The sequence below is a fragment of the Schistocerca americana genome, chromosome 2, assembly GCF_021461395.2.
Source record: "Schistocerca americana isolate TAMUIC-IGC-003095 chromosome 2, iqSchAmer2.1, whole genome shotgun sequence".
Lineage (NCBI taxonomy): Eukaryota > Metazoa > Arthropoda > Insecta > Orthoptera > Acrididae > Schistocerca > Schistocerca americana.
In genome coordinates this window covers 430,456,685-430,464,920 of record NC_060120.1, presented here as the reverse complement: position 1 = coordinate 430,464,920, position 8,236 = coordinate 430,456,685, and positions in this window count along the sequence as shown.

The following is an 8,236-nucleotide window of genomic DNA, read 5'->3' as shown; positions in this document are numbered from 1 at the left end:
TATTTTATACCAAAGACAAGGCAATCTGGCGAGAAAACTACACTCCTGGAAATTGAAATAAGAACACCGTGAATTCATTGTCCCAGGAAGGGGAAACTTTATTGACACATTCCTGGGGTCAGATACATCAGATGATCACACTGACAGAACCACAGGCACATAGACACAGGCAACAGAGCATGCACAATGTCGGCACTAGTACAGTGTATATCCACCTTTCGCAGCAATGCAGGCTGCTATTCTCCCATGGAGACGATCGTAGAGATGCTGGATGTAGTCCTGTGGAACGGCTTGCCATGCCATTTCCACCTGGCGCCTCAGTTGGACCAGCGTTCGTGCTGGACGTGCAGACCGCGTGAGACGACGCTTCATCCAGTCCCAAACATGCTCAATGGGGGACAGATCCGGAGATCTTGCTGGCCAGGGTAGTTGACTTACACCTTCTAGAGCACGTTGGGTGGCACGGGATACATGCGGACGTGCATTGTCCTGTTGGAACAGCAAGTTCCCTTGCCGGTCTAGGAATGGTAGAACGATGGGTTCGATGACGGTTTGGATGTACCGTGCACTATTCAGTGTCCCCTCGACGATCACCAGTGGTGTACGGCCAGTGTAGGAGATCGCTCCCCACACCATGATGCCGGGTGTTGGCCCTGTGTGCCTCGGTCGTATGCAGTCCTGATTGTGGCGCTCACCTGCACGGCGCCAAACACGCATATTACCGTCATTGGCACCAAGGCAGACGCGACTCTCATCGCTGAAGACGACACGTCTCCATTCGTCCCTCCATTCACGCCTGTCGTGACACCACTGGAGGCGGGCTGCACGATGTTGGGGCGTGAGCGGAAGACGGCCTAACGGTGTGCGGGACCGTAGCCCAGCTTCATGGAGACGGTTGCGAATGGTCCTCGCCGATACCCCAGGAGCAACAGTGTCCCTAATGCGCTGGGAAGTGGCGGTGCGGTCCCCTACGGCACTGCGTAGGATCCTACGGTCTTGGCGTGCATCCGTGCGTCGCTGCGGTCCGGTCCCAGGTCGACGGGCACGTGCACCTTCCGCCGACCGCTGGCGACAACATCGATGTACTGTGGAGACCTCACGCCCCACGTGTTGAGCAATTCGGCGGTACGTCCACCCGGCCTCCCGCATGCCCACTATACGCCCTCGCTCAAAGCCCGTCAACTGCACATACGGTTCACGTCCACGCTGTCGCGGCATGCTACCAGTGTTAAAGACTGCGATGGAGCTCCGTATGCCACGGCAAACTGGCTGACACTGACGGCGGCGGTGCACAAATGCTGCGCAGCTAGCGCCATTCGACGGCCAACACCGCGGTTCCTGGTGTGTCCGCTGTGCCGTGCGTGTGATCATTGCTTGTACAGCCCTCTCGCAGTGTCCGGAGCAAGTATGGTGGGTCTGACACACCGGTGTCAATGTGTTCTTTTTTCCATTTCCAGGAGTGTATATTAGTCTCTCCGTGTACGGAGATCACATAATTGTGCGAGCACTATGGTTAGCAGGCACTGGGACATACGGAAGTCTGGGTCTGTCCGTGAAGCGTGCTCGGATAGCCGAAAGTTACGGTGACTGCTCCCATAAAGCGGGAAACACGGGTTCGTGTCCCGATCTGGCACGAATTTTCATTTGGCCCCAGTAAATTGTATAGCTCTGTGGTGATACGGTATTTTCAGTTTGTGAATATTCACGATACTACTCACTACCCCCTTCCCCCCTCCTGGCCTCACCCGTAAGGCAACACAATTTCAGCTTTCGAGTGCTCAACCGCTGATGTATATATATATATATATATATATATATATATATATATATATATATATATATATATATATATATATATATATATATGTGTGTGTGTGTGTGTGTGTGTGTGTGTGTGTGTGTGTGTGTGTGTATGTGTATGTGTGTGTATGTCAGTCTGTTGTGCGGAACCAGAGTAGCAGCGTTTTTAGATTGGTCGACATGGGGACCAAAGAGATAGACAGAATGGAGTTAACGTGTTTGGATGTGATCATGACCACACTATGTTGAAGTTGCCTCTTTGTGGCAGCTATGTAACACGGCGTAAGAAAAGTGATCGTATAAGGATCGTATCAGAGGCCGGGTACGAGTGAGCCGCCTTATAAGTGACAATCGCTTACAAGCCCGATAGCAAATGCTATCGTCAATGAATTCAGATCCATCTTAACTAGTCTCTTCGTGAACATTGTGGAAGGAACTGTATGACATGGATGTTTGGAGTCGGGCGCCTCGTGAAACACAATTGCTCACAGTGGTACATACGAGGGTTGTCCAGAAAGTAAGTTCCGATCGGTCGTGAAATGGAAACCACTGGGAAAATCCGGTAAATATTTGCACAGATGTGTTGGGCGGTGTCTCTATTATGCTCGTCGATCGTGTCGCGTCGCTCTTTTCAGATTTGAGTGAGCAGTGAGCACGTAAAGATACGTAGGGAATAGCGTCTCCCGCCAAGTATGAGGGCCTGGTTAGAGATTTCGCCTGTGTCGTGCAGCCCACATAACACAACTGTCGAGCAGCTCCGTCTCCATGCCAACTCTTGGCCGCATACTGCAGGGGCAATGAAGACGCTCCTGCAGCGTTTCCGATTAGATGTGTTTGATCACCCACAATACAGTACGTAATTGGCTCCCCCTGAGTTCATCTCTGCTCACAAGAACCGCTGGCTATGAAGACAAAAATTTTCCACAGACAACGAGCTGCAGACCAGTGCAGATAACTGGCCGAAAGCACAGGCGGCTGCTTTCTATGACGAGGATATTGGAAAGCTGATGCAACACTACGACAAAACTCGAAGTTGGAGCGGCGACTATGTAGGGAAGTAGGTGGAAGGTGTACCTAACTGTTGCAAATAAAACGTTTCTGGTTTTCACTGTGGTTTCCATTTCATGACCGATCGGAACTTACTTTCTGGACAACCCTCGTAGAAATGCACATCGTCAACAGGACTAACAACAAAGCGAGTGGTCCAACAGGTCGCTAGTTTCCCTCTTTCAAATGATGAAAGGCGTCGAGTACACTGGCGGCCCGATGAGGGGCTCACCCTATAGTGTGTGGAGAGTGTAGTCAGGCCGAAAGTGGTTCTGTCATGTTTCGGGGGTGCGTTTCATACCACGACCGTGGACGTCAGTCAACCAGATTGTGTATTTCGACACACTCGGTGACCAAGTGTTGCCCTTTCCTCTATAGCAACATTATGAGTATGGCTCGGCCACTCCCTTCTTCCAAGATGACAACAGCTGTGTGCACGTAGTTGTACGCATAAGCTCGTTGTTTGCAGATGTAGTAATCATTATCCCCACAGTTCAGTAGCTCTGTGGGTTAATCAGTGAGTTGCGTCAACTGGGTGTAGCATACTCGAAGAACCTTGTGGACTCTCATCCTCTCCAGATTGGGGCTCTTACCAGTGTTGGAGGCGATGTTCACGGTTTGGAGTGGTTCTTGAGGGGTAATAATTTTTTTGTCCGATTTGCTTACATGTGGAAAGAATCCGCCTCGAGTCGAGTCCTGAGCATCAGTTGCTATTCAACTTTTCACGAACGCTCAACTGTCGTGCATCTACTCCAGAGGGGTAACATACTCGACACGGAAATCGCCTACAAACATAGAAGTCCGGGCCACCTAAAGTAAAATATGTAACCTATCAGTAATTAACATAGCAGGTAGAAGAAGAAATTTAATGCCACTATTGTATAATCACATGCAATAAAAAAGGGATTATTGAAAGTATTAAACAAAACTATTAATACCGATAAATACGATTAAAAATTAAATGCATTATAGTAATTGACGCTCAGTATAAATACGCATAGGCCTATATTTCTACTTGTTATCAGACGTGCTTATAAAACCTTACTGTACTCACCTTAATCTCTAGTGAAAAATCCGGAGTGCTCTCTCTGAAGCGAAGATATTGATGACTTCATTGACATAAATGAATCCAGCCCTTTTCCTTTCGATATTAAGGAGGCTGAGTTCACTACGTCTGATTTGGAACATAGGATTCCACAGATAGTTCTTTATAAGTTTTAGCTTCGAAAGTGAGCGTTCAGCTGTAGAAGCAGTAACAGGAACAGCTAAAAACAGATAAAACGCTAAGCATGCACCTGGAACGGTAACAACTACGACTGAATTCTCTATTACTAACAGCTTCGTTAAGTCAGCTGCAAACATTAAAGAGGCTGTGTCACTTTTTCATAGCGTTTTTAAAACCCACTATCTGCTCTGGGAATTCACTATATAAACCCTCATCATATTCATTTCGAAGAATTATGGCTGCACTGTGAACCTCTTCGACGGAAGCAAAATTCAGATATTTTGAGAAAGTAGCTTTGAAGAAATGATTAACATTATGCATAACTCAAATTTGCTTTTTAACTGGGTCACAATAATGTCCAAATAGCCATTAAAAACAATGGTTCTGAAATACATATTTTGATCCACTAGGCGCTCCACAAGACAATTCATCAAAATGTTTTTTTCACTTTTCGAGTTCTTTTATTTTCGAACTGTGGTGAAATACTCTATTTCTTTGCCAGAGATGTAGCTGATTACATTGCTTCTTCAAAATTGTTTCGATAGCAAGGTAAATTACCTGCTGCATTCTGAACAAGAGAACATACTTTGTCAAGCTTCAAATTTTTCGACTGCATAAGATGAGACACTAAATTAGTACATTCTAGAATCTTGCGGCAGTGCCTGAAAAACGAAATCAAATTTCTCTACTTTCGTTTACAAAACAACAGCTTCTTTTGCTGCTTCCCTTTTTTTAGATATCAATATTATTTTTAGCTTTGCCTTAAGTACATCGACGGAAGCATAACACTGGACTTTAATAGAAGGCATTTCGAAGGCCAACGTGTTGTACGAAGCTTTCTTAAGGTACAAGAAGATGTCAAAAGTTCCAATTTTTTTTAATGCTGTGACTGAAGAAAAGATATAACATTTATACTGTGTTATCAAAAGGATCTGACTTTTGGATTCCACAAGCAACATCGTTAAGTAGCAGATTTAAATTTTGCGCTGCACAATCCACATATTCTGCAGTCTTTTGTTCGTGTTAAATTCTCATTCTACCATACTGTATACATCTGACATATTCGCACAACCGTCATACCCCTGGCCACGGGACTTAGTTAACAAGAGTCCCTTTTCATCTATTGCAGTTAGTATTTCCTTTTCTATTTCTAATGCACTTTGAACTTTTGTTTCACGAAAATCTAAAAAGCTCTCTTTTGTCTTCAAGTCACAAGGTTTTCCAGTGACATCGTGTGAGACGGTAACATATCTAGATACCTGAGTTAATTGATATCATTTTTAATGGCCTGTGTGGTGTCCGTAATAATAGAAATGAATAGGGCAGCTTCAACGTCATTAATAGTTTCTATTTCAACTGTGCGTAGCAGGACGTTTATTAACTAATTTTGATCTGGAGTGCTAAGGTACTTTTGTGTATATTTTGGTTCATTTATTAGATCGCGCTAAGAGCCGTACTTTGCGAGAAGTTCAACTAATTTCTGTAAAGTTTCCATTGTTAGAGTTTCCAGTTTCCTCCCTATGCCCTGAAAAGCTATATTATTGGTTGCCAGTGTTACCGTCACTTCCACAATACGATGAAGGACCTGTTTCCATATATTACCACTTCTCCCACAGTACTGATCCAAACCGGAGCCGAATGCGTTTTTCTTACGCAGTGAAATGAAAACAATCAATGCATTTAAATGTGTGCATAGGTAATTTCGTGTCGCACTATACTTTTTGGTTAGCCACCTCCAATCCCGAACCACTGCTCTCCAAGATGAAGACGATTTCTGTCCTCCAAAGAGACAACTCGGTTTACAATAAAAAGTCATTTTTAGATGAATAACAAAACCACTCTCCCCATACTCTTTGTCCTTTCAAAGCAACCTTTTCGTAATATTTAGTGGGGAAATGCCTATTTTCCTGCTTAGCATATTTCAGGAATGGCCCCGCTGGCTGCTAAGTATTTTGTCTAACAAAGAACTTTCTAGTGTCATCATCTACAACTAATTTATAATCTGCTTGGTCATTTGAATAGTCTGCAACATCAACATGGCTAGTTTTATTTATCGTCATTTTGTTACAATGTTCTATTTCGCCTTCACGATTGCCATTATCAGTTTTCATTTCAGAAGCGCACTCATTTGTGGCACTGCAGAATTCTGTAATAGTTGAGAAGGGGAAAAAATTACTTATTTTCACTAATTTCTTGTTTCTTTTTCTAATTCTCGCTTCTTCTCTCTTTTGTTTGCATTTAACTTTAAAAGGCCTCATTTTTCCGCAAAAGTACACAGATAAATATGTCAAAAATGTCGAACTTTAAACTGTTCAAGTAAAATTTGAAAAATATCATACCACTTAACGATCAATCTTTAACTTCCTGCGAAGAGAATTCGTCTGAAATTGAGTTAGCCGTTGACTGGTCGTTATTACACCACAACATCTTATTGGATAATTGACATTGTTGTCGAAAAAAATGTGGCAAAGTAAACATTTAGAAAAAAATGTGCTTAATACTATCTCAGGTACACTACCACCAAGAAAGAATAATTTTCTATGTAAAAGTACACCAAAATAGATTTTCATTGTTGTCGTTGTTTCATAATAATTCTTCGTGACGACCGAGGAACATTCTGCAAACTAAGTTTTAGGAGGGACGACAAGGACAAGCACAATTTGCACATTCTTACAGTCGTGTTAACTCAGCGTTGACCGATTCTACAAAACCGTTTTGGTCTGACCATTTCCCTGCAGACTGGCATTTGACTTGGCTATTTATTTAACACATATTTCTGTAATTACATTTGTGTATCGTTAACTGACTTTTTCTTCGGTTCTTGGCAGAACGTGATAACAATATTAAAAAGGAAAACACAACCTAATATTCTGTAAAATTATATTTATTTTGTCACAAGCCGGCTTTCGATTTCTCAGGCCATCTTCAGGTGGCATCTGAGTGTGGCAAACATGTATAAGCATGATGATGTGCGACTTACACTGATATTATTTGTACGAAGATACGAAAATAGCAGTGTTTACATAGGGAACATTACATTTTGTGGTCACATAGAAATAATTGCATTAACTAAAAACGAGGGAGGGGGAACAGAGTCTGTGTGTGAAGGTACATTCAACAGTAGATGAGGAATAAGCTGAATTTACAGTTTGAATCTAGTACTTGTAACGAAAGCTTAGTTTAACAAAGGGGAAAATGGAAATTGAGTCTGATTATTTAATGCTTGGCTGGCATTCTGTGTTATATGTTTGTAGATTTCCAGTATTTCCAGTAGGGTCATCTTTCTGCTTTTACATCATATGAATGATTTTCAGCTAAAAGATGATAGGCAAACTTTGAATCTTTCTTTCTTAATCTCCAGTTTCTCTCATGTTGAAGTAGCCTAACTGCCACAGCTGTACCTTACGGACCAAAATACACTTTTTCTCATTGCTTGCAAGTGATTTTATGTACACTACTTCATGAGAGTAGTTGCCGTTTTTCTTTACTGTTGAAGAATTTTTTTTAATAATCTATTGGTATTATAAAATGCAAGTCTGCAGACTAACTGTTTTTACAAAGTTGTCTGAAATGTTGCCAGGCTTTGTAATTGATGAGCGAGAGCTGGGTAGCCAGTATACAGAAGTGATGTGATTTTATGCATTTTCTATTTTCGTAGAATATTATCAATCAGAGCAGAGCTATAGCCACTGCTGGCAGCGATATGTTTGATTGTCTGAAGTTCTGTTTGAAAGAGTGATTCAGATAACGGAACTGATATGAGGCAAAGCACCATCGAATGTTCTATCATCTGAATCAGCCTTTCAGACAGAACTGCAGACCGTCAAACATAACGCTGCCAGCAATGGCTACAGTTCTGTCCTGATTTATAATATAGTATGAAAAAAAAATGTATAAAATTCCACCACTTCTGTATGGTGGCCAACAGCCATGATTCAGCAGTTACAAAGCGTTATACAAAATCCCATATACTGAGAACATTTCAGACAACCTTGCTAAAATGTTATGTCCTAATTACAGATCTGCATTATATAATACTAATAGCATGTCAAAATTTGTATTTAATAGTACAAACTGCAACCCTGGGCACAGTGAGGAGTTTTAAAAACACTGTGGAAAAGTGCATATTGGTCAGCCAGAGCTGGGGCAATTAGGTTATCTAAG